We start from the raw sequence: 26,523 nt of genomic DNA, 5'->3' as shown, positions 1-26,523 counted from the left end.
GAAATCACTGCTTGCGAGTTCCAGACCCTAACCACTCTGACTGAGAAGAACCCACTACGCCCCTTGTGCTGAAATCTTTTCTCCACCAATTTCAGGTGGTGGCCTCTAGTCTTTGTTATGGAGTTTACTGTAAAAAGTTTATTGCTGATGTTGCCATCACCATTGAACATCTTGTACATGAAAATCACGTCCCCCCTTAATCTCCTCACTTCCAGCGTGAACATGTTTAAATTTGGTAACCTTGTCCCATAGCTTTGGTCGTCCATCTATGAGACAAGGTTACTAAATTTAAACATGTTCACGCTGGAAGTGAGGAGATTAAGGGGGGACGTGATTTTCATGTACAAGATGTTCAATGGTAATAGCAACATCAGCAATATACTTTTTAAACGGATAAAACCTGGAACTCGCTGCCACAAGAAGTGGTATCAGCAAAGAATATTGAATCATTCAAAAAGCATTTAGATACCTTCCTTAGAGACCACAAGATACAGGGGTACAGGTACTCCTAAAAATTAAACCACACAGGGATCCATATACACACACACACACACATGAACAATCTCATACAGACACACAAAGGTTGGACTTGATGGACCATTGTCTTTATTCAACCTCAAATACTATGTAACTATGTAACCTCCAAATGGCAGCTGTGTTGTGAAACTCTTGAAATAGAAATATAATATTACTAATACAAACTTTTGCTAAGACCCTGCCTAGGCCCTACAAGTCCCTCTAAACCATCCCAATCGACTCTGCAGTCCTACAGTATTTGACAAATTCCCATGGATGAAAAAGGTAAAGTTGTCCTTTAGGCCTCATTCACACAGCGTAAAGTTTGGCCGTACAGATCCGTGCGGCATGCACGGCCCTATTGGGCCATTCCCGGGAAGGACAGGTGCTGCATGTGATTGTACGCAGTAGCCTGTTCTTCCCTATGTGAGGACGTGGCCGTACACTGTCATATGCTCACCTGAGCTGCACATCCCTGCAGGTGCAGGTGTCCATGCTCAGATGCAGACAGGATCTGTAAGGCTCCACTCTATGCTGTGTGAATGAGGCCTTATAGTTAACACTTTCACTTTAACAAGCTTAGTACTTTTCAATCTCTATTTCGTCTTGTACTGAAAAAAAATCGTACAGTAGATGTAGGTATTGACCAATTAAAATAGTCCAGATATATCTTTATGCCTCTAGGGTCAGGGAACAATTGAGTGGAATAGCCAACGCACTTTGAGGGTCCAAAAATACCCCTGGTATCTGGGTTTAGTGAGATAAATTATTTATGTAGCCTGACATTTGTATTGATCTGTGATGGGAAAGCTTCTAGCGTGTCAGCAGCTAGTTGGGCAGCAACCAAAAAGAATAACGCCTCATTGGACGCCTCTGTAGTCAATCAAAAAACGTGCGTAAAACGCACGTTTTCTAATGTGCAAAAACGCTTCACAATACGCCTGAAAAACGTCGGTACAAAACGCGCGTAAAACGTGCATAAATAAAACGCCAAGGTGTGAACCCAGCCAAAATGATAGCAACTGCTATAATGGGAGTTGAGACTACCCACACTTGGTTTAACAGTTTAGTGTTGCTTTAAGACCCATACAGACAGATTTCTAATTCCTGAAAGTGATGCTGGAACTGGCCACATCGCTTGCAACTATCAGGTCATGCACTACAGCCCATAGATACAAGAATTTATGCCAAATACTTTGATGCATTCAGTGCTTGTTGATCAGTAACAATATATTTGTTAAACAACCAACAAAGATTCTACCAATGTAAGCAGAAAACAGAAACCGCTTTGATCTCTAAATAAAAGTTTCATCGGTTTTTTTTTGTTCGATTTGTGGAGTGTTTGCTTTAATGTTAGCTTTTGGATTTTATTGAGTCACATTCAGTTCTAGACAGACATTTCAAGAAGACCAAAGAATCCTTTGTGCCCATTGCTAATTCACTTCTTATGTGTAAACTGAGTCTGGTCCTCTCTCATTTTACGCTATTCCATTATCTCTTCGTCTTTAGTGGCTGTTCTCTTGCCTACATGGGTGATCTTTAGATCTCTTGTTATCATTCGCAACATTCTTTTCAAAGAATATGGCATGAACTCTTGTTTCTTTTTATACTAAGTGTTCTGTAAGCATGCTGCTTAATCTTTGATTTTATTTTTCTGTTTACTCATGTCATGCTCTGTTTCTTTACTGTAGTGTGCCTAGGATGGAGCAGACAGACACTATGTCAGCTGCTTGAAGGTCTTTTACTTTTTTTGTTGTTATCTTACAAAGCGACATGTGTAACCACTTAACTTGGGCTTATTGTACCCAATCTGTAGATTTTCTTGTACACTGCTACATACCTTGAATGTAAATTAAAATATTGCAATCAAGTGTGCAAATACACTATATTGCCAAAAGTATTGGCACGCCTGCCTTTACACGCACATGAACTTTAATGGCATCACAGTTTTAGTCCGTAGGGTTCAATATTGAGTTGGTCCACCCTTTGCAGCTATAACAGCTTGAACTCTTCTGAGAAGGCGTCCACAAGGTTTAGGAGTGTGTCTATAGGAATGTTTGACCTTTCTTCCAGAAGCGCATTTGTGAGGTCAGGTACTGATGTTGGACGAGAAGGCCTCGCTTGCAGTCTCCGCTCCAATTCATCCCAAAAGTGTTCTATCGGGTTGAGGTGAGGACTCTGCGCAAGCCAATCAAGTTCCTCCACCCAAAACTTGCTCATCTATGTCTTTATGGACCTTGCTTTGTGCACTAGTGTGCAGTTATGTTGTAACAGGAAGGGGCCATTCCCAAACTGTTCCAACGAAGTTGGGAGGACTAAATTGTCCAAAATGTCTTGGTATGCTGATGCCTTAAGAGTTCCCTTCATTGGAACTAAGGGACCAAGCCCAAACCCTGAAAAACAACCCCACACCATAATCCCCCCTCCACCAAACTTTACACTTGGCACAATGCAGTCAGGCAAGTACCGTTCTCCTGACAACCGCCGAACCCAGACACGTCCATCAGATTGCCAGACAGAGAAGCGTGATTCGTAACTCCAGAGAACACGTCTCCACTTCTCTAGGGTCCTGTGGTGGCGTGCTTTACACCACTGTATCCGACGCTTTGCGTTGCACTTGGTGAAGTAAGGCTTGGATGCAGATACTCGGCCATGGAAACCCATTCCATGAAGCTCTCTACACACTGTTGTTGTGCCAATCTGAAGGCCACACAAAGTTTGGAGGTCTGTAGCTATTGACTCTGCAGACAGTTGGCGACTTCTGCGCACTGTTCGCTTTGGCATGCGCTGACCCCGGTCTGTCATTTTACGTGGCCTACCACTTCGTGGCTGAGTTGCTGTTGTTCCCAGTTGCTTCCACTTTGTTATAATACCACTACCGTGGAATATTTAGTAGCAAGGACATTTCATGGAACACCTGAATCCAATGATTTGGAGGGGTGTCCCAATACGTTTGGCAATATAGTGTATGTTGTAACGCTCCCAGAGTGAGGACAGTCAGTGGTTTGCAGTATTGTGCATTTAAGATCTTTTATTGGCATGATTGAGCTATTATAAGTTCTTGTCATAATTTTACTTGATTTATTTTTTAAATAAATTCTTTATAAGCCCCAGATTCATACACGATTGCACATATTCCTTACAATGTCAGATACCATTTTTCCAGACGTTAAAGTCTGTGAATATGATAGAGATCAAGCTTCCTCTGTGTACAAAGCATGAGACTGGCATGTAAAATGAGCTGTCAATCAATCAACGACTGAAGTCTAGAATAGAGAATATTGATCTTTGCATCCCTCATACTTTTTAGTTTTTACAGGTTATGGTAGGGGTATCCTATGGGGGGAAGGAACAAAGTGCTTGTCATGAAAGAATAAGGGAGTGTGAGTGATTATGGTAAGGGATATTGAGTAGAGTAATAGGAGGAGGAATATGAAAAAAGACAGAGATAATAGTTTAGGGTTAAAAACAAGGCAGCCGCTAAGGATTTACACATCACAACCATCCACACTAGTCATGTAACATTCTATATCCTATATCTGCTGTTCATAAATCCGATCAAGTAGTTCCTTGAGGAATGTTTTTCTCCCTTAGGGTTAAGCTTAGAGCTGGTAAGGTCTTTCATGAGTTTGATGTCTTTGACTCTTTGGAACCACATTGCAATTGGCAGATGGAGGTCTACTTCAACAATGACGACCAAGTGTTTACATATGTATAGAGAGACAGGTTACATAGTTACATAATATTGAGGTTGAATAAAGACACAGATCGATCAAGTTCAACCTTTGTGTGTCTGTGTGTTAAGAATACATCCAGATAACTGAGCTCGCTAGAACTAGTTCCTGGTGGAGTCTATTCCACATTTTCGCAGCTCTAACTGTGAAGAATCCTTTCCATATGCAAAGGTTAAACCTCTTTTCCTCCAGAAACAAAGAGTGCCCACTTGTCCTTTGCAGTGACCTTAAAGTGAAACATTTGGCACCAAGCTCACTATATGGACCATTTATGTATTTATACATGGTGATCACGTCCTCCCTTAATCGCCTCTTCTCCAGAGAGAACAAATTCAGGTCAGTTAATCTTTCCTCATAGCTGAGCTCCTCCATGCCTCTTATGAGTTTAGTTGCCCTTCTCTGTACTTTCTCCAGTTCCACAACATCCTTTTTGTGAACTGGTGCCCCAAACTGAACTGCAAATTCCAGATGAGGTCTTACTAATGCCTTGTACAGGGGCAGGATTATGTCTCTAGCTCAGCTTTTAATTACAAAAAAGATCTAATGATTCAAGGCAACCTACCAACTGTTTTGGTCGCATCTCAGGTTGTAGATAGAATCTGTTAGGTTGCTAGGTTGGTTGCTAGGTTGGGTCATTTTGTGATTGACAGTTGGTTTAAAGGAGAACTATGGGGTCAGTGTTTTTCCCCATAGTTCTCCTTAGGGTAACGGGAGGACACAAACTAGCGTCCTCCCGTCACCCTAAGGTCAGTATACCGCGAGCAACAGCTCGCAGTATACTGAGACGCCGCACCTGGAGCGGATCCCGACGTAGATGACGGGATCCGCCCAGCTGCGTGAGTGACAGCTGGCTCTGCCTACCTAGAGGCAGAGCCAGCTGTACCCGCCCCCTCCCCCGTCCGTTCCACCAGTCAGCGCTGGCAGATCGGAGCGGGGAGAGGGGAATCGAGCCCCTCCCCCTGTCACGGCAGAGAGCCGTGACAGGATCGAGAGGTGAGAGAACCCGGTATGTGTTCCCTCACCTCCTGATCTACTGAGCCGACCTGTGACAGTCTCATTGTCACAGGTCGGCTTAGAACTATGAGGTGAGTGGAAATCACTCATCTCATAGTTCTCCTTTAAAGCAGCTGAATTTGCTACAAATGTGTACATTGTCCATTTTGTTGTGAGGTCTTTATTAATGTAGTTATCTGTAAAACTACATCCCGGAGTCATATCTGCTCCATAATAATCAGGCTGCAGAGATCCAAACAAGCCTGCGGTTAGATACTACAGTCAAACTTGCAAACTTGTAGCGAAGTATATGCTGGTGCATATACTTGCAAGTACATGTTGACCTCCACCACCCTTTCCACATATGCATCAGACACCATCCTTCACACCCTCATGCAGCCATCAGCTTCCCAAGTGTATGCTTCTTCTGTTATTATTAATCCACTAGTTCTAACATTGTAAGAACGTGTTTGTATTCACGGAGGTAGATTGGCAGCATACTTAAAGGTGGCAATACACCTTACAACCATCGCACGACTTTCGTTGTGCGATGGTTGCAAGGTGATTAAAAGTTCGTACGACCTGCCCATCTTGGACAGGCAGAACGTACTTGCAATTATCGCAAGTCCTCCCCACTGAGGGGAGGGCTTGCAGAGGATTGCAATGGTGAGCGGGCAGTGTGCGCTTGCGCACCTTGGGCCGTGCGGCTTTCGTCTTGCGATTGCGCTACCAACCCGCCAAAAATCATAGATTTTCAGCGGGTTTTCTAGCGTGCTCGTTACACAAAAATCGTGCGACCGTATTGTAAATGCGGTTGCACGCTGCCCATCAACCTTACGATTATCGTACAATCGTGCACCTTTAGACTGCAGGAAGCATAAATTGAATGCTGACATGTCACCACACCACTATGTCCACTGTTGATACAAGGATAACAGTGTAAGTACAAGCCTGGAAGACACTGTTAAACAGAACACACAATAGCACATTAAATTAAATAAAATGAATATACATATTTTAATGACGCTAGTGGGGTTGACACTTGGGATATCCAGCAGAAAGACTGGGGCAACGTGCCCAGGGCGCTAGGCCCTAGCGAAACCATTTGCCTATTATTCAAACATTTGTCCAAATCCACTGATTTCTAGCAAGAGATTAATCTCCTATAATTGTTTATAGGATACATTTGAAAATGAATAAACTCTGCATACTTACTGAAATCTGAATATCAAGCTCTTGCGGGGCCTCCCTAGTTTCCCTTGTGTTATTGCTGATAAATATGTTTTTCAGGAATGCCACAACATACATGAATATAACAAAGTCATATTTTAACATGTGTGCCAAAGCCAGAGAAACCCTAATGACGAGTGACTGCTACTTTACTGATTATCTAGACAGTTAAGATGGAAGTGACATCATTGTACGTTCCATTGTGCTCCCAGTCTAACCCACAATTTCCCCAATAGGAGATCCAGACTGCCTGGTTATTCTGGGCTTCTGCTTATCAAAGTCTCATTTGTCAGAAACTGTGTTAAACCTGACAGAACGTGAGAAAATGTGGCGAGACTAGAAGTGACTAGACTGCCAAATCAGGTATATCAGAACTTTGCCAACGTTAGCCTGACATGTGAAACTCATTAACTGCAGAAAAAAACAGACATGTCTGAAGGACTTGCATAATAACTGCACAATGTGTGGGCATGCAGTACCTACCACAGCACCACTGCAATTACAGTATTACATCCACAGCTGTCACATGTCAGTGAATGTACTGCATATTATAGTTAGTTAGTCAATCAAGTCAAATGTATTTCCACTATGTTAGGAATTAGAGTAATGTACAAAAAAGCATCACACCAATGATTTTCAGATTATGCAAATTAACTAATTTTGTTTGTATTGTGGTGTAGACCCCACCACCTTTTGTGGAATGGTTACTAGAAATGTAGTGGTTGCCAGAGCTGTAGTCAGCATGGCTGAATTATAGTTGGCATTTATCTGGTTAAATCCAGGTGTTCTTACATTGATTGTACCTGCCTGAGTGGGGTGTGACCCTGCTGCAGTGTGGGACAGCCAATGGGGAACATTTCTAGTGTGTGTGGCTCACCAGCCAATCACTGGTGGTTTCATGGCCAGTGGTGCATGCTGGGACAGTGTATATATACTGAGTGGAATTGCCATGTGCTCAGTCTAGTTCTGTCCCAGGTAGGAGTCTAGCCCAAACTGCCCCCAGGCTTAGTCCTGGGGGTGGGAATGCTCAAGTGCAGGAAATGCTTTGCTAGGCCTCAAGTCTGGAGGAGGCCTAATACTGATTGTGGAGAAGAACCAGGGAAGCTGATGGCTGCTGGAGGTGCCTGGAATGCAATGGACCTCAGGAACAAGTCTGGTGTCTCACCTACTGAAGATCTCATGCCACACCCTGCCCAATTGTTGCTTTAATATCCAGTATCAGTCTCTGCTCCTATTGATTCTGCACTGGAATACTGAAAGGGAATGGTGAGTCTGGTGTTCTATTATCTGTCTATTTTTATCCTGGATGTGGACAAGTGTTTGAATAAAAGTTCTTCAGCGTCATGTTTCTGGCCTGGATCTCAGCTTTATCAGTCACTAACTGAGGGTGGTTAATGCTATTGGGGATGCAGGTTGCTAAAATCACCTAGACAGGCTATGGAAGATCTAGTCCTGCAAAGATTTTGATACAGGAAAATTAGGATCATCACTACAGCAACAGCAACAGAAGTCCATGGGATGGATGTGGGGCTTAACAACATAGGAGCTCAAATATAATGATTTCATTGGGTTCTAATAATAAAACAAATCATTTAAAGTAAAATGAATGCATACATTAGATGCTTACATGTTGTAACGTTTTTGTGTTAGAATGGCACAGTGGGATTCATTTAATAGGAAAACCACAATGGATTAGTCAGTTACTTACGTTGTCAAAATGTTTTGCACTTATCGAACAGATATGACAAAAACTTTCAATGGCATATTTAGCAGACCAAAACAGAGCAAATAAGAGAAATTCATCATTTGGTTTCATGTACAATTTAACTTGAGTATATATATGGATTTTCACTTTGTATACCAGACACAATTGCCACCAGGAAAAATATAGAGGATGAAGCTCTCCAGCGGAGGAGGAGGTGGCAGATGCAGGTAGGCGATAGAGAACCAACTTTTGAGGAGGTAGGAAATGCTGGAAAGAGAGGAAGAGCAAACTTTTGTGGCGGTAGAAGAAGGAAAGCTAACTTTTGAGGAGGAGATGGGAGATACAGGCAGAAGAACTATGGCTGAGAAGGAGGTGGGAGATGAAGGCAGAAAAATAAAACCTGACTTGTTAGGAGGAGGTGGGAAATAAAAGCAAGAGAACAGAAGCAGATTTATGAGGAGGTGGGAAATTTTAGGAGGAGATGAGTTAGGAGGGGGGAGTTTTGGAGAAGCTGCATATGAAATAATGAGGTGTCTCATATGAATGGAGTCCTGACTCTGACATTCTGATGACACTTGACAAAAGTATTATTGAAGAGGAGTGTCACTACTGTCACAGATCAGCATTGCTGATAATTTTTATTAGGGAGGTACTGATACCGATTCTCGTACTCGCCCAAATGCTCCCGATACTGGAACTTCCGGTATCAGGAAGCCAGGCAGTGAGTCATTACACGCAGCCTAGCTTCCTGATTCGCAAGAAAGCCGGCTTCCCAGCAAATCAGGAAGCCGGATGGCGTATAATGACTCGCTGCCCGACTTCCTGATTGCTCGGGAAGCTGGCCTATCAGGAACTCAGTCAATACCCGCCCCCTCTTCTGAATTGGCCATGAAGCCGGATCCGTGTTTCCTCGTCACCTGGTGACAAGGGAGCAAGGAGACGGCTTCCCAGCTAATCAGGAAGCCGGGCGGCGAGTCATTAGACGTTTCAGTACAGCGCTGCATGACGGAATAAATGTCAGTCAAAGTACAGCAGCGCTGAATACTGAAAAATGGCCTGGATGGGAAGGGGGTTTAACACCGCGGATGTCAACTGGTTAATGGGACTTCCAGTATTGGTATTCGGTATTGGTGAGTACTGAAAAAAAAATATCAGTACTTGTACTTGATACCGAAAAAACAGTATCGGTGCATCCCTACTTGTTACTTGTAGTTCTACTAACTTGTGCGTCCCACAGCTATCTGCAGCTAGCTGTTCTGTTGCTTGTAGTTCCACTACATGTGCTTTGTTCTTACCTTGCTCTTGCACTACTACTCTGGCAGTTTTAGGTGTCACCTGATCTTACCGGCTGATTTATATGCAGCTTCTCAGCCAATCTGTGCTGTCAGCTGGCGGCCGAACCAGTGGTTATTCCTTCTTGCTCACTCTATTTAAACTCAATGCAGCTCACAGCTCGCTGCTTGAGCAATGCTGTTCCTAGTTAGCCGCTGAGCCCCTATTCGCCGTTGAAGCTGTCCTCCTGTGATCTGTGTACCGACCTTAGGCTTGTTTCTAGAAATCCATGTCTGCCACCCGTCCTCACCTTGGCTTGTCTCCTAGGTATCTGTGTTCGCAGCCTGCACACAGCTGTTTTTCTCCTGGTATCTGTGTTTGCCAGCTTGGCCTTGTCGACCATCGTCTGCTGTTAGCAGAGTAGGGTGAATCTAGGGGATGTGAACTGAGGCCAGCACACAGTGTAGTCTATCTCCATCATCATTAGCTCTGGTGAATACCAGCTGGCCCTTACACTCCACACCCTGGGGTACACCTCGTCAACTACTCTGCACCATGGTATTCCACTTTGTCCGGACTTTCAGTTATCTCCTACTTAGCCCGACTCCAAGTCAGCATACTTGCACCTTTCTCATCACTTTAGGTATCCCACATCAAAAGGTGCGTGATTACACACGTTTGGTGCTGATCCATTCATGTGGCGGTACCACGGGCACCGAATGACCTCGGCCTTCAGACATTCTGAATTACCGCATGAATGACTCATTCAGGGCTGACATGTAAACATGAATAGCGTGTACTCAACATCAACAGTCAGGGCCGTCTTTAATACTGATTGGACCCTGGGCAAACAATTTCTTGGGCCCCCCCCCGGCCCTAACGGCAGCAGCATACGGAAGAGGTGGGGGCAACACTATGTGATGCTGAATGCATAGTGAACAGAATGGTGCTGCAAGGGTTGCTGCCTTTTCTTCAAGCGAATCCCGAACAGTCTAACACCACACTGCAATCGGAAAAAAGGAAGTTGTTCCCTGGAGTTCTGATATACCTTGAATATCCCCTTTAATGTTTAATTAATCATTTAAATAGGTCATCAAGGTCATATAACCAAAAGTAGTCAGGACAAAAAAGAAGGTAACAGTGTTTTACCAGAGAGAACACTGTAGAAGAAGGTTATTGAATTGACCAAGACCTATAATTTTATAAAAATATAAACTTTATTGATTGCAGGATAATATTTTCGGTGTTAATGTAAGAGGTGGACGTCGGAGAGGAAGATCTATCTTTTCGAATTTACTTCCAAGTATAACTCTAGTCAGTCTACGTATTCCATACCCCAATAGTATGGTTGATATGGGTTACTTTATTGATTTCAGTTAATAAGGAAGTCTCTTCGTTTCATGATGGTTCTTTAAGACTATATCATCCACTGAAGTGTTTTGTGTATATATTGGTCTTAGTATAACAACAACACCTCTTATTCATTCATGTCTGAGGGATCTCCAAATTCTTTTTCATCATGTATGGTTCCTCCTGGTATACAGTGAATTTAAGGGGGAGACTAGTGCGGGACCAGGTATTATTATATAATTGTCTACCGTACTCACTTTTTGTCTCTTACCCCTCTCGTCCTTTTAAGTCCGTGGGTTTCTTTTTCGGTTTAAGCAGTGTATTTATTCCGTGAAGGTTCTTAATCTCACTGCTCTTCCAAGGTACTTAAATCATATCCAGGAACCTCCGTTTGTAGATCCAAGAATGTCCCAATAGCCTTCTGAGGGATCTCCAAATTCTTTTTCATCATGTATGGTTCCTCCTGGTATACAGTGAATTTAAGGGGGAGACTAGTGCGGGACCAGGTATTATTATATAATTGTCTACCGTACTCACTTTTTGTCTCTTACCCCTCTCGTCCTTTTAAGTCCGTGGGTTTCTTTTTCGGTTTAAGCAGTGTATTCTTGATCCATATTGGGTTATCATTCTCACATGGTTTATTTTCCCTTCTATTTGTTTACCCTCTTCGCTGTTTTTTCCTTTTTTTTCCTTTCCTTCTTCTACAGTGTTCTCTCTGGTAAAACACTGTTACCTTCTTTTTTGTCCTAACACCACACTGCAACTTTTTTTTGAATAAACAAGAGAGAACGAGGAGAGACAGCAAGGGGAGAGAGAAGAGAATGAGGCGAGACAGCCAGGAGAGAGAGAGCGAGAAGAGACAGCCACGAGAGAGAGAGCGAGAAGAGACAGCCACGAGAGAGAGAGCGAGAAGAGACAGCCACGAGAGAGAGAGCGAGAAGAGACAGCCACGAGAGAGAGAGCGAGAAGAGACAGCCACGAGAGAGAGAGCGAGAAGAGACAGCCACGAGAGAGAGAGCGAGAAGAGACAGCCACGAGAGAGAGAGCGAGAAGAGACAGCCAGGGGAGAGAGCAAAAAAAGACAGCCAGGAGAAAGATTGAGGAAAGACAGCCAGGAGAGAGAGCGAGAAGAGACAGACAGAAGAGGAGAGGCAGCCAGGAGAGAGAGCTAGGGGAGAGAACAAAGAGACAGTTAGGAGAGAGAGCGAGGAGAGACAGACAGGAGAGAAAGAGGAGAGACCGAGAGGAGAGAGAGGCAGGAGCGACAGCCAGGGGATAGAGTGAGAGACAGCCAGGAGAGGCTCCTGGTAAACTCTCCTGTGTGAATACACTGTCCTGTGCAGAGAAAGTACACAGAATATGTCAGCATAACGCATGTTTTCTAAAGTGTCACATATCTAATAACATTTCACTCTCAGTTCCCCACAGATGCAGCTGAATGGCAGCGGATTGGTAGGCAATTTAACGATCTGTGGAATTTCCCCAACTGCGGAGGTGCCATCGATGGGAAACGCGTCCGCATCACACGTCCTGCAAACTCGGGTTCATTATATTTTAACTACAAAGGGTACTTTAGCATTATCCTACTGGCAGTGGTTAATGCTACTTATGAATTCCTGTATGTGGACATTGGCAGGAATGGAAGACACTCCGATGGTGGTGTGATGGAGCGGAGTGATTTCAACATGCGGCTACAGAATGGTACCCTGAATCTACCAAGCAATGAGGAAACCGTAGATGGCATGAATTTTGTCTTTGTCGCTGATGAAGCTTTTGGCCTTGGAGATCACCTACTCAAGCCCTTCCCCATGCGCGGTCTGACAGCACAGCAGCGCATATATAACTATCGCTTATCACGTGCACGCAGAGTGGTGGAGAATTCGTTTGGGATAATGGTGAACCGATTCTGCATTCTACACACTCCCATCAACATGGGTCTACACAAAGTTGATATATTGCTTTACTGCTGCTGTACCCTTCATAATTATCTACGGTGTCAGGGCAACTCCTACATGCCCACACACATCCTAGACCAGGAGGATGTTGTGAGTGGCATCATACAGCCAGGGGAGTGGAGGCATGATGTGGTAGCCCTTGATGGTTTGGGACCCATGCATGCACGTTTGCCAACCACGTCCGCACGGCAGAACAGGGTAAAATACTTACAGTATTTCAATGGCCCTGGTGCAGTGGAATGGCAGGGACGCATGTAGTTTGCACCTGTGTTCCCAATGACTTCCTATAAAAAAGTCAAGTGTTGATTTAATGCATGTCTTATTTTCATGTTAAAAATATTGAATTATGCATTATTGCTTGTGTTAAATAAACGTTATGATTTTGATCTTTCAATCTGTGTGTTCTACATACATATGGCGGGGTTACACAATCATTATTACTCCTAAGCTCACATGGTCATTACATAATGCATTATCTGTGTGTTCTCAACAATTTCCGTGGAAGGTTCTTCGTTATCGGACGCAGCATCATCGAGGAACCGCAGAGACTCATAATACCAGAGCCTGGGCTGGTACACATCATCAACAGACGCGCCTGACTTGTGGGATGAGCTAACTTTCTTCTGCTCTTTCCTATAGACGGTCCGTAGATTAGCTATCTTCAGTTTCACGTAATTCATGCCTGCACATGGCGGGATGGTCTTACATAATTCAGCAAGTTTCATATAAGCCTCTTCGCTTAGAGCGATTACAATAATCCTTGCTCTGCACTCTCCACAGACATGGTAGTTCGCGATATAGATCAACGAATTGGGTCAGGAATTCGGGGTGAGTGAAACGCTCTTTCATAATGCCTGTGGAATTGAGAGACAGACTGATTTATGGGTGTCCAATCCTCAACCTGGCCATGCAAAAAAACAAATCACACACCTACACATTGTAGGACTATGTGTACCCCAATGGTTTATATCCACCTTGGACATGTGGTAATGGGCAGTGACATATTATCAATAGGGAAACATATAGATATGGTGCGGTATGAGAAAAACACATGTGCCAGGCACATCGTCAAAACATAAAATACACCTGCCTCAACCAGGCCCTGTCCTTCATGCTAGGGTTATGAACATGGTGCTCATTCCAATGATGACCATGTGTGACACACTGCAGTAGGCCCATTTGTCAGACACATCCTCCTTTCCAAACATAGCTGGGGGCAAATGCATGTGAAGCACATGGTAGGCAATGTCAATGGGAATAGTGTTCATCTGTGCTTCTGGTTGATCTGTGCCCCAGATGGAAACATGTCACCTCCACCTCTGCTTATATTGTCTGATGCCATAGAGTCATTTAATGTGCTACGGTCTGCTACACATACCCTCCTGTCATGCATTGGCCACGATTTGTTATGGAATACTACATACCAGCCAACGAGCGACCGTTTTTTCGAAAAGGTATGGCTTCACTCGAGACCAGAAATACGAAGGCCCGATCCTATTTAATGTCGGTCCGTTGGCCACACCCTTTCGTACAGGTGCGTACGATTACCTCATCGTACGGAACCACTGGCCCAGACAGAAAAAATGGAGGGACAATCAAGGTCACAGGGAAAGACCACTGCTGCAAAGGGGAAGGATAGCAGGCCCAAGAGGGCATCTTGTATGTCCATACAGGAAATGGGGGAGTTAGTGTCCATGATGGAGCAGCAGGATTATGACTGCAAGCTGCAGAAATATGAGCAGAAGAACATAAGGAAGGACAGGATCCTCGATCAAGTGATAGAGAGCTTGCAGGCCAAGTTTAATGCCACCAGGTCCAAAGACCAGTTGCGCAAACGCTGGTGTGACCTAAAGTTGAGGGAGACTGCCCAGCTTGCAAGGATCCACAGGTTGATCCGTAGGGGTATGTGTAAGCTTCATTATTATTGCATCTACAGATATGATGGGAGATATGTTGGATGTGGCCATCCAGGCCTAGTCTCAGAGGAGTAGTGGAGCATGCAGTGCTGTAATGTAGTTTGATACATGTGATGTATTTTCTTCCTCCAACTTTCATGTCTGTCCATGAAAAGCTATAGGAGACAAGGTGTCAGTCTATGCATCATGTCCAGACCTGTGACACATATATGTACATGTTGTGTTGTTGATGGCGCATATGACTATTGTATTATTCTGATGTTAAAGGACAGAGGAGTGTGGAGCGGAGGAGCCAGGCCAGCGAGGGTGCTTCAGAGGTGGCCATGGAGCAAGCAGTTGTGGAGGAGGCTGACGTGGTGGTCGAGGTTGTGGACTCCTCTTTGTCCTCTTCTTCTGGTATGTACTGTTGTATGACAACATTAGGGCATAGTCTATGTACTTCACATGTTTATGACCTCCATGTGTTGATTCCATTACAGTAAATGTGGACCTTAATGAGAGCGAGGAGAATAGTCCCTTGTCAAAGAGCTCAGGTTCTGGTATGTGAAATTTAATGCATGTTAAATGACATATGAGCTGATTATACGCTGCATGTTAAGCTTTCCATTGCCTTTTTCCATGATAGTGGTACTTGAGGAAGCTGCGTCAGAGGGGAGCGTGAGCGTAGCCGGACCTTCCTCCGCTTTGCCATCTGGTATGTCCTGTTTTTGACCAATGACATACCCAGTGAATTTGGGAACATATTGTAATTGCGTGTTGTATTTGATGATTACATTCTAGGTCATGTTGCATCACCACAACAGGGACAGCCACATGTGGGTGGTGTTTGCGTTGCTGTTAGCCGGTGTTGCTCCGTCCTGGAAGATGTGATGGAGCACATGGTGGAGTTGAGCCGTGCTCTCCAGGATGTGCGTGACGAAGTCATGAAGCTGTAGGAAACATCAGCTCCACGTTTTGCCACATTTGCCATGTTGGCATTTGCACTGCCCTGCCCCTGTTTACAAGGCCACTTGTTTTACTTGACTTTATATTTATGTCTTTTCATATATAACTATTTGATTAATATATGCCTTGTGTCTGTGTCCTCATTTCAGGCATGACCGCTTTACAGTCTTCCTGCTTGACTGATGCTGTGCATGCATTTGTCAGCGATGTTTCTTTGTGGGAATGTGTGCTTTTCCTGATGCATTTCGCAGCTGTGCAATGGCCAGGGACACACAGCATACACATGTGTAGGGCATACTTGACACTTTGACTTTTATCAAATTGTGTCCGAAAGGAGATTGGACATGTTATTCATTTTGCATGGTTTGCGTTGGATGGGGTTCATGCAGCCTCATGTGTGGTGCACATGGGGAGTGGTCAGCATGTGTGTCAGCTACATGAGGAGATATGGATTTTGGTGTGAGCATTGGTTCTTGCATCTGTACGCAACATGTAGCCCCAGCAATGGCTGAGCGAGTGGTCCATGAGGGTACCAGAACAGAGGTGTGGATGCTGCGAGTGCAGCCAGCTGCTGTCATTCTACTTCCGCTTTTTCGTTCGTTTAATGCATGCGCTGAACGAACAGTGCGATTATTGAACGATTACTCTACTCACTGAATGATTATCGTACGATTATGCACAGGTTTTCGAACATGCTAGGTAGTCAAACATCGAACGATTGTACAGTATTAGAGGTTGCACGCTACCCAGACACTGCACGATTATCGTACGAAAAACCGATTGCATACGATTATCGTACGATAATCGTGCAGTGTATGGGCACCTTTAGAAAGAAACTGCGTGATTTGACCTTGTGGGTCTATCAATAAGGTGAGCACCCCTATATCTGGTGTGGTGCATTTGGTGAAAGAACAAGAAATATTCATCACTGTTGCTGTTTATATATGGACATCTTCAGAGTTGTGAGCATTTATAGACTTCACATCTGATCCATTTACTATTCATTAACTGATATTTGTTTGAGTCACAGATTCTTTTATGTTTTTTTTGTATTGCTCAGTGTTGTAGCTCGGCACATTTATTATTCATTTTTCAGGTATACACACTCACAGTGGGTGTACATTCCAGTGCCTTGTAGCTGTTAGCTTGCTTATTGGCACAGTTCATTTTTGTATATATTTTTGTTGGTTTAGACCATGTTGCCACCCCCCAACATGACCAAAAGAGATGCCGCCTTGGACAACAGCTTCAGGCTGCCTCATTAAAGGGACAACTCTGCCTGCAAGTTTCAGAAATGTTGCGTTTATTCTGTGACTTCAATTATGCATGAATGAAATGGTTTATATTCCTTAAAAACAAGTTGTGCTGGTGACAAATTGTTTGATCATTTTTCAAATCAATCCGGAACTGTTAGAATAAACAAATGTGCCCTGTTTGATCTTGTAAAATCGCTAGGGCCCTGGTGCCCAACATGCAGCCCTTGGGGATCCGCTGAGGGTTGGGCATCAGACGAAGAAAAGCCTCTGCTCCCAGTGCTGACCAGAAATCTTTTTCACTTTTTCCTTCTCATCAGCTACCTGTTTGAAGAATCACTAGATCATAAAAAAATTTATACACTAGCTTCCAGTGTCCAGGCTTGCCAATCCTTACATGCACTCTGGCTTCCTGATTGCCAGGCTCATCCCAGCAGTCAAGTCCACATGTAAAAAACAGCAGAGAATGCCAATTTTAACTGTTCCCAGTGTGTTCCCAGCTGTAGGAGGAGTCTCTCTGCTGGGCAGTCCTGATCACATGGCAGAAAGTAATTGTAGGGCCCCGCAGAGGATGTCAGTCCCATCCTACCGCTGGAAAAGAAGTGATTGAGAACATGAAATGCTGGAGTTAAACAAGTGGGTTTCTGTACAACAAATGTGATTAAAATGAATGGTTGTAAATGCAAAATCACTCTGTGCATTAAAGCCCCTTTATATCTTTACAGTTAGTGCATGCAAGGTAATATGCATTAACATGCTTTGTGTTAAGGCAGCCCAATCATTTTGAATAGGCTGTCAATACACTCCAGTGCACCAAATCTGGGCTTGACTCTTTTCCCCAGACAGAGAGGACCAAACTGCATACAATGCATAGTGGTCAGGAATCTGATTGCTACAACGCTTTAGGGCTGGAAGTATTGTGTTTACAGAGAAAAGAAATGTGTAGTCACATGTGACATCACAGCACTTTCTGCTATTATGGCGGCTAAAGCAGAGCTGATCCAGCCAGCAATAAGTCACCATTGGATGTGATCTGTTGGTGCATCGCTGCATGGCCTATTTTGACTGCTGTGGATGACGTTCATTTACTGTGTGAGTGTCAAACATAATATAATGCTAGCTTTACCCTGTTTCAAAAAAAGACATGGTCTTACATGTCCAAAATGTAAGATGTTAATCATTCTCTTTATATATATGTATACTGTGTGTGTGTGTGTGTGTGTGCGTGTGTGCGTGTGTGTGTGTGTGTGTGTGTGTGTGTATATAGATATATATATAGATATATATATATGCTGTATAACTATAATTTAAGTACAAATTCTATTGAGGACCTCTGTATTTACCAAGTTGACCGCTAATTTTTTAGACGGAGAGTACAGTATTTCATTGTTTTATTAATTTGGGTGCTAAACACAGTAAGATTCTCTACAGATGTTAAATCTAACATGCAAAAGGCACAAATTATGGAGCAATGTGGCTTGTGCTAAACTATCCCTGCCCCCTTACGTTGGCGGTTGTTGGTGAATGCCCCCTTAAATCTTGCTGGGCAGTGGTGCGTGCCCCCTTTTAATGTTGGTCCTTGGTTATTCCTGAACAAATGTTGCTAGTTAGTGTTGAGTGCCTGCTTTGTTTTAGTAGTCAGTGATATATCCCCTTTAAATATTAGTGGTCAGTGCCCCCTTAATGTTTGTGGTCAGTTGTCAGTACCCCCTTAAATGTACATAATTAGTGATCAATGCTCCCTTAAATGTCAGGGGGTTGACTTATCTGAGCAATGCTTCAGAGGCCCCACTCCACTGCCTCTCGCATCCCTGCTCTGTAACCTCATGGCAGGGCCATCGGCTGGATATTATTCTGCCCGCCACTGCTGACATACAATGGAGCAAATCCTTCTATCGGGGTGATGTGTTTCTGTTGGAGGTATTACTAGACCCAGAACACCAGCAAGAGACCTGGGCGATGTGTCCCAAATACCTATGTAGGTCTAGCAAAGCCTATGTCAACCGAATGTATTTGTACCCGTCTTATTAGAGATGGACCCAACTATATTCCTTGCACCTGATGAAATAAAACAAAATTTCTAAAAATAAAAGCACTGAGACCTTTATTATAAAATGTGTTTTTGAGATAATATTAAAGTGTTTTTCTGGGAATGAGTTAATAAGGCTGGTCCAGAGTGAGTGAGTGAGTGAAGGAGTTGAATGGCTCTCACATTCCCTGCATGGGAGAACGTGGCTGGGCTCTGAAGTCTTTCTTTGCTCTCTAGCCTTTTATGGACTTCTTGGAATGACATATTTGGCATTTTTAGGTTCGATGCTGAAATCAAAGCCAAAATTACAGTATGCTGTCTGCAGTCATGGTCAGACATGGTGTGTAATGCGTGTACTGCCTACAAATAGTACAGAAGGGCAGCTGATGAGCCACAAGCTAAGCCACAGAAAGACAGTTAAGTTCTGTAGATGCGGGAGACAAATACAAATGTAAGCCAAAGTACATATTAAGTATAATACATAAAGATATGTGTTTATGTGTACTGTGCATACACATTAGAAAAAAAATTACGGCTATTCATACATCAAGTAAATAGATATGAATATGTACGGGCAAAAAGATCTGCTTCATATGGTACATGAAACCCCAATCGCCAGAATCTCATGTAAGCTTGAATGCACTTTCAAAAGTAGTTTTCAAGATTTTTTTCATGAAAACAGTGCCTGGTGATCCTTGGGTCCTTGTTCATGCACTTCCTGTTATGGGGTTATAATGCTCTATCCCGGTCTCCAATTTGCACTTTTGGGTTTTCACCTTGTTGCACAGGCTATGAGACTACAAGTGGCTGTTTCAACACACATTACTCAGGCATGGTCCACTGTTGTAACCATCAGAAACCCACCCAAAGCAACTTCATGCAGCAATTGTTGGCGTGTATGTATATAAAAATGAATTGGCTGTAGCTGTGGCTGTAGCAAAGGCTGCAGAAGACCCTTACAAGGTGCAAGGCACAGCACTGGGATGCAGCAATGCATGTAAAAGAAATTGTGAAAATGTAAACATGTCATTTGAGTTAGGGCTAAGCCCTGGTTCACACCTAGGCGTTTTTGAGCAGTTCGAAAAGTGTTTTTAACTGCCCAACACAAGAAATCCCATGATTTTCAATGGCCCTGGTTCACACCTGAGCAGAAAAACGCCTAGCAGGAAAACGGCAGATGCCTGAAAAGATACAGGAGCTTCTTTGGGCAGTTAAACGCGCTTTTCCTCCCCATAGACTTCATTGGAAATACGCGCGTTCTTCCATTGCCCACAATGGTTTATGAGCAACCAATCAAAACACGTGTCTTCATGTACGCGCGTTAAAATGCGCATACAAATGTGCACAAAGGTCGTATGCTGCTAATGCGCGTAATAAACGGGCAAAAACAGTGTGTGACCCAGGGCTTACTTCTGCCCTAATGCTGAACGCCAGGCATATATAAAGAGCTCAGACTGGGAGAAAGAGGCAGTACTTGGAGTCCTTCATTTTTACTGCTACAGTTTACCTATAGGAGATGCTGATAGGTGGTTAGAAAAGAGTGACAGAGAGATAAGCTCATCAGTTTGTTTTTTTCACTGTCCAATCACAGGCTGGGGGAGGGATAAATACTGTAGAAGAGGAGAGAATCCGGTCTCCTGCCCTGTTAGACAGGGTTGTCTTGTGTGGCGGAGCTGTCCAAATCACATGACTGAAAGGACAGACATGCAAATCCTTGACAGCAGGAGCCAAAATCATCATTTTGATTTAATTAACATTAGGGATGCACCGATACCGTTTTTTTGGTAGTGGTGTAATTGGGCCCTTTATTTTCAGCTTCAGCTTTAACCCAGACCTGCAGAGGGCCAGGAGACAGAAATTCTTGAAAATACAATGACTGGTTAACTAAGTTGCTAAGTACACCACTTCTTTATCAGCTCAAGAGATTATTACCATGACAACCTGTGACATTAAATGCAGAATAGGTTTTTTTTTTTAATTAAGGATGGACTTCCTCTACAGTAATCCTGCTGTTGGAACTAATTGTACAGTTGGCCAATACACTGGGTAATTCAGATATTCCCTGGACATTGATGGCAATGAATGCCACTCCACTGAATCACCAAAAGGGCATTGTGCATTTAACCTTATGTGAAGCCCAGCTTTTCCAAAGTCAGCTAGAGATTTGTGTCACCTAGTTCTCTCGCTAAATAAAAGCATTAAATAAAAAGAGGAAGCATAAAAATAATTGTCTCCCATTCAAATAATGAATATCTTTCCTATTCAAATAACTAATACTTTCATTTTGGTCTTTGCATAGTTTGCAGCCTAGAAGCATTCATAATTTTGCGAATTATGAGCTTTTAATGAGACTCATGATTAAGAGACCTTGTAAGCAGCTCTCACGGGCAGGGACCTCCAAACCATCTTGTTTTGACTTGTATTGTAACTGTAATGTCCTCCTTATAAGCTCAGCTCTTAAGTTCTCCTTATTGTAAAGCGCTGCGTAAACTGTTGGCACTATATAAATCCTGTATAATAATAATGATAATGATGTTAAAGCAGACATTCATTGACCTGAATCATATTGCCACACTCAAAACTAATATAGATTACATCTGTTTTGAGAGAAGAATGGGTGCTACTGTTGCTGGCCTCCTAATATTATAGTAGTCTAGTTTCAACACTGTTTGGTCAAATATCTGCGACAAGCATGCTGTAAATGTGTGTTAGAATTCCTCATCTCCACAAACGTTCCCAGGTCAGTGATTCAAAGCACTGAGACCAAACTTTCAGTATGAAAGCAAGGGAACGAACATCCTACCTACATGACAAGTGTTATTTAACTGGCCATACAATATTGTAGCAAATTTGAACTCTTAGGGGTCTATTCACTAAGCTGCCGACGGCAGCTGAGTGAATAACTGACCCGAAGTGAAGTGAGCCGAACGCTGTTCGGTTATTCACTTCAGGCTTGTACGGCTGATTTCAGCCGTATATCGGCTGAAATCAGCCGTACATCGGGTGGCTACGTGTGGCTTCGGGTCCGCCAAACATGCTCAGCATGTTCGGCCGACCCGAAGTGCAGAAGGAGTTCGACTCCTTCTGCACTTCCACAACATCTGGATCGGCTAAGCCGAACCTCCGGCAGGCTACTTGCTGCTGTTCGGCCTATTCTCATAGATGTCGACAGCAGTGAGTAAATAACCGAATGAGTGGCATTCGGCTCGGCTATTCCGCCCGGTACCTATGTGGTACCGAGCAGAATAGAAAAATAGTTAAAAAAGTAGAAAAAAAATAGAAAACGATTGTGCGGAGCTAGCAGTGACAGCTAGCTCTGCCCAACTGTTTTCTATTGGCCGGTTGGTTCTGCTGCCGTCAAAAAAAAAACAGCATAGGAATGCATAGCTAGATTCCTATTGGCTATTTCACTTTGCAATAGCAAACAAGCTATTGCACCCGCCCTCTGCTGCTGTCAATCACCAGAGGGGGACCTGATGAAGAACTGTAGGTCCCCCTCTGCTGATTGACAGCAGCAGTGTGCGGGTGCAATAGCTAGTTTGCTATTTGAGTGAAATAGCCAATAGGAATCTAGCTATGCATTCCTATGGTGATTTTTTTTTTTTTATTCTGACGGCAGTCAACGACTCTGATGTCAGAAGAAAAAAAACAAAAACCGAACAGGGTAAGGTTTACTCTGCTCGATCGAGCAGAGTGAACCTTTCTGGGAGAAAGTATTTCTCTTCCGGGCGGCCGGGAGCCGTATTAGACTCCCAGAGCCTCCGGGAGAGTAATGACAGATGGCGTTCCTGGTTACCAGGTAACCAGGAACGCCATCTGTCATTACACACTGAGAACACGGAGAGGCCGCTGTGATATCATAGCGGCCCGGCCAGGTTCTCAGTGTGTAATGACAGCGTCCCTGGTTACCTGGTAACCAGGCACTCTGATCTCTCTGCAAGTGGCCGGAGCCAGCCGTGAGATGATGGCTGGCTCCGCCCAGCTGCCAGAAGCAGACTGTCGGACGGCCAATGGCTGTTCGGGCTATAGTGAACAGCTCGTACAGCAGCCCTTCGGTTCTACTGAACCAAAGAGGTCCGAAGCTATCCGAAGGATCAGCCGGAGCTACGGCTAGATTCTTCGGCAGCTTAGTGAATAGACCCCTTAGTTGTACAAGGTTGTATAAAGGAACCCTTTTCAGTGACTTTCATGAATTCACAGGCAAGTTCTGCTGGTTCACAGGGTTGTAAAATTACAACAGCAAATGTGATAATCACTCAAATCTCTGTTGGGACAAATGTATGTCACAAACATAAAATCTTACAATGAATAGTGTCTGCAGTGTTAGAGAATATCCCCATATGATTCACACTTTGCTAAGTTTTTGCCAATCCATAAAAAGACACCATGGTTCAGAAACAGATTGTTCTACCAACACGTTCTGATGACATGCTAATGAGGTAGTTTTCAATATAAAGAGTTGTGTCTAGAACTAAATGACACATAAATAAACACTAAATACAACTGACTTTTACTTTGTAATATGCATTATATTTCATGAAGTAATTCCAAATGCTTTTTTAATTTAATAATATACAAACACAATGACAGGTACATAGCATTTTCTCTTGGTTGTAAACTCAATTGATCATTTTCTGTTTGATGCCTTGAAATGTAGAGGCACCACTGTGTCTTGCCAGTCCGATTTTAGCAGGACCTGCTGCAGCAATTGCAGACGGTGCCCACAGCACCACCTGAAAATTGATTAAGTAAAGAATGCTTTATGCCTGAAAGATATGATTTTTTTCTGCAGAGGGCTATGTTGTAAAACTGAAGTATACCAGTATAAAGTACTAATTTAATATGGAGGATATACGCCTATCTTGATTAATTAAAAGGCTACCTAGGCTATGCACTGGGGCAGAAAAGTTTCAAAAGTTTCTGGAAAAGACATACTTGTATCATTATTTAGGGGTTATTCACAGAGGAGCCGACGGATCCAGCCATAGCTTTGGCTGATTCTTCGGCTCTCTTCGGCCGCCGGAGCCCTTCAGTTCAGTCGGTTCGTTCGGCGGCATACGGCTATTCACTTACTGCCATTCAGCCCTTATGTGAATAAGGGCGAACGGCAGCGAGTGAGCTGCCGGAGCTTCGGCTCAGCCAATCCAGATGTTGGATCGACTGAGTCGAAGTCCTTCTGCACTTCGGCTCAGCCGAACATGCATAGCATGTTCGGCTGACCAAAGTGTAGCCAAAGTACGGCTGATTTCAGACGATGTACGGCTGAAATCAGCCGTACTGAGCAGAAGTGAAGAGCCGCACAGCGTTCGGCTTACTGCACTTCAGCTGGGATACTCACTCGGCTGCCTTCGGCAGCTTTGTGAATAACCCCTTAGATTTGTTAAAGGGACAGTCAAATGTTGCTCTCAAAACTGGAGCACTACAAGAATAAAAGACTGAGGAGGCAAAGGGGGTGTTCCAAAAGACATTTGTTAAGAAACCCCAGTTGTCATCTGAGTAAGTGTCAGTTTTCAGCTGTATGACCAGCTGCAGAGAGATAATGAAATTCCCACAAGTCAAATACATAGTCATAGAAGAGTTCAGTTGTAGCCTGAACCCAGTTGGCCACTAGTGAGTAGCCTGGTATTGGTGTGAACCCAGTTCACCCAAGCCCACTCAAAACTGTGACAGGTGTTCTGTCAGAGATAATTTATGTATGTACCACAATTACAAGCCTCTTGGTGCTAGAACTAGCAGTGCTAGAACTCCACTGCAGCTCCTTATACCTATCATCACTACTGGTCTGATAGGTAGAAGGAGCTGCAGTGGAGTTCTAGCACCAAGAGGCTTGTAATTGTGGTACATACATAAATTATCTCTGACAGAACACCAGGCACTTTTTGGAAGTAAAGAAGATGTTTTTATTGTTGTACAACTGACATTGCAAAATTTGCTTTGCTCCATTTTATGAGTCTGTTCCAGTTAAAAGAAATTAGATATGTTTAAAAATTAAAGCAGCTAAGTTTTTATTGCATAAAGCTTAATCTTAGCAAAAACTTTAAGGGAAAGGTTAGAATATCTGTCAGGTTTTTATTGCAATCTGAGTCCCCATTAGAGACATTTTCTCTCATATCCTGGCCAGTTGAGAGGATGTTAGCAGGCCAGAATTAAAGAAAAATGATGGGTAGAGAGACATACCTCCTTTTTGGTTTTTAGTAGATTCGGTTAGAGCCTCATTCAGATTTTGGTTGCGTCTTTCTATTCCACTGACACCGGTTCTCTTACATTTCTTGTCCTGGTATTAAAGGATCATAAAATAAGTAGATATTTCCTCAATGGGGGTCTTGACAATGTTTAGCAGAGGTTCCTACTGTATCCAAAGTAGGGTATCCATTTTACCCTTCAGACAATATTTTAGCTAGAGATAGCCAGTCAACTAGAAGTAATGGAAGTTTCTTTAGCATTACTAACTGGCCGAATTTCGTTGATGGACAGAATGTAGTTTTGTTTGTGCATGTGCTGTGTTCATGTTTTTTTTTTTTTTTCCATCAATTTTTTTTTGGACCATTCAAAAAAAGTTTTCTAGCCTGCGGATAGACGAAATTCGGCCAGTTGTACAGTAATTCTGATAACTTCCCATCAACTGGCGGATTATCACACGAAAACCCGATCTTGTTCGTTTCTCGAATGATAATCGCAAGGTGTATGGGCACCTTAAGGGAGACTCAGAGAGGTAAGAAAAAATTATTAAGGGGTAATAAAGAAAACATCATAACAAATAATGATTTATTGATAGCACAACTATCCCTCCTTCCCATAACTATTTCTCTCCACATGCCAAGGTGCTAGGTGGAATCCTGAACTCTAACCCCATCTTTCTGCCCCACATCCAATCACTATCCAAATCCTGCCACCTTCACCTCCATAACATCTTCAAAATATGCCCCTTCCTAACCAGTGAAACCACATAACTATTATTGCACTCACTTGTTTTCTCTCGTCTCAACTATTGCAACTCCCTCCTCATCACTGGCCTACCCTTACACAGGCTATCCTCCCTTCAGTCTATCATGAATGCTGCTGCCAGACTCTTTCACCTCTCCAACCATTCAGTATCTGCAACCCCTCTCTGCCAATCCCTTCAATGGCTTCCCCAAAAGAATAAAATTATTTGGGTGAATTTTATTCACCCAAAGAATAAAATTCAAAATGTGAACAACCACGTACAAAGCAATCCACTACTCTGCTATATTTCAAACCTTGTCTCAAAGTATCATGCTAACCATCCTCTCCGCTCCACCCAAGACCTCCTGCTCTCTAGCTTGTCAGCTCCTCCCACGCCCTGCCACCAGGACTTCTATAGAGTCTCTCTCATCCTCTGGAACTCCGTACCCAAACTGTATCCTACTCTTTCTGCCTTTAGGCAATCCCTGAAAACACATCTCATCAGGGAAGCTTAAGCCACCCTCTACCTAACCGCTGCACTATTACTTTCTCAAACAACTCATTCCCAAACAGCTACCACCTTTTGTATCTTTCTGTCCTCTCCCTTCCCTTTTAGATTGTAAGCTCTCACAGGTAGGGCCCTCCTAACGATCTTGTTTTGAATTGTATTGTAACTGTAATGTCTTCCTTATATTGTAAAG

This window comes from Nanorana parkeri, unplaced genomic scaffold (assembly GCF_000935625.1).
Source record: "Nanorana parkeri isolate BGI_ZX_2015 unplaced genomic scaffold, ASM93562v1 scaffold509, whole genome shotgun sequence".
Taxonomy (NCBI): domain Eukaryota; kingdom Metazoa; phylum Chordata; class Amphibia; order Anura; family Dicroglossidae; genus Nanorana; species Nanorana parkeri.
Note: the sequence above shows the minus strand (reverse complement) of the source record.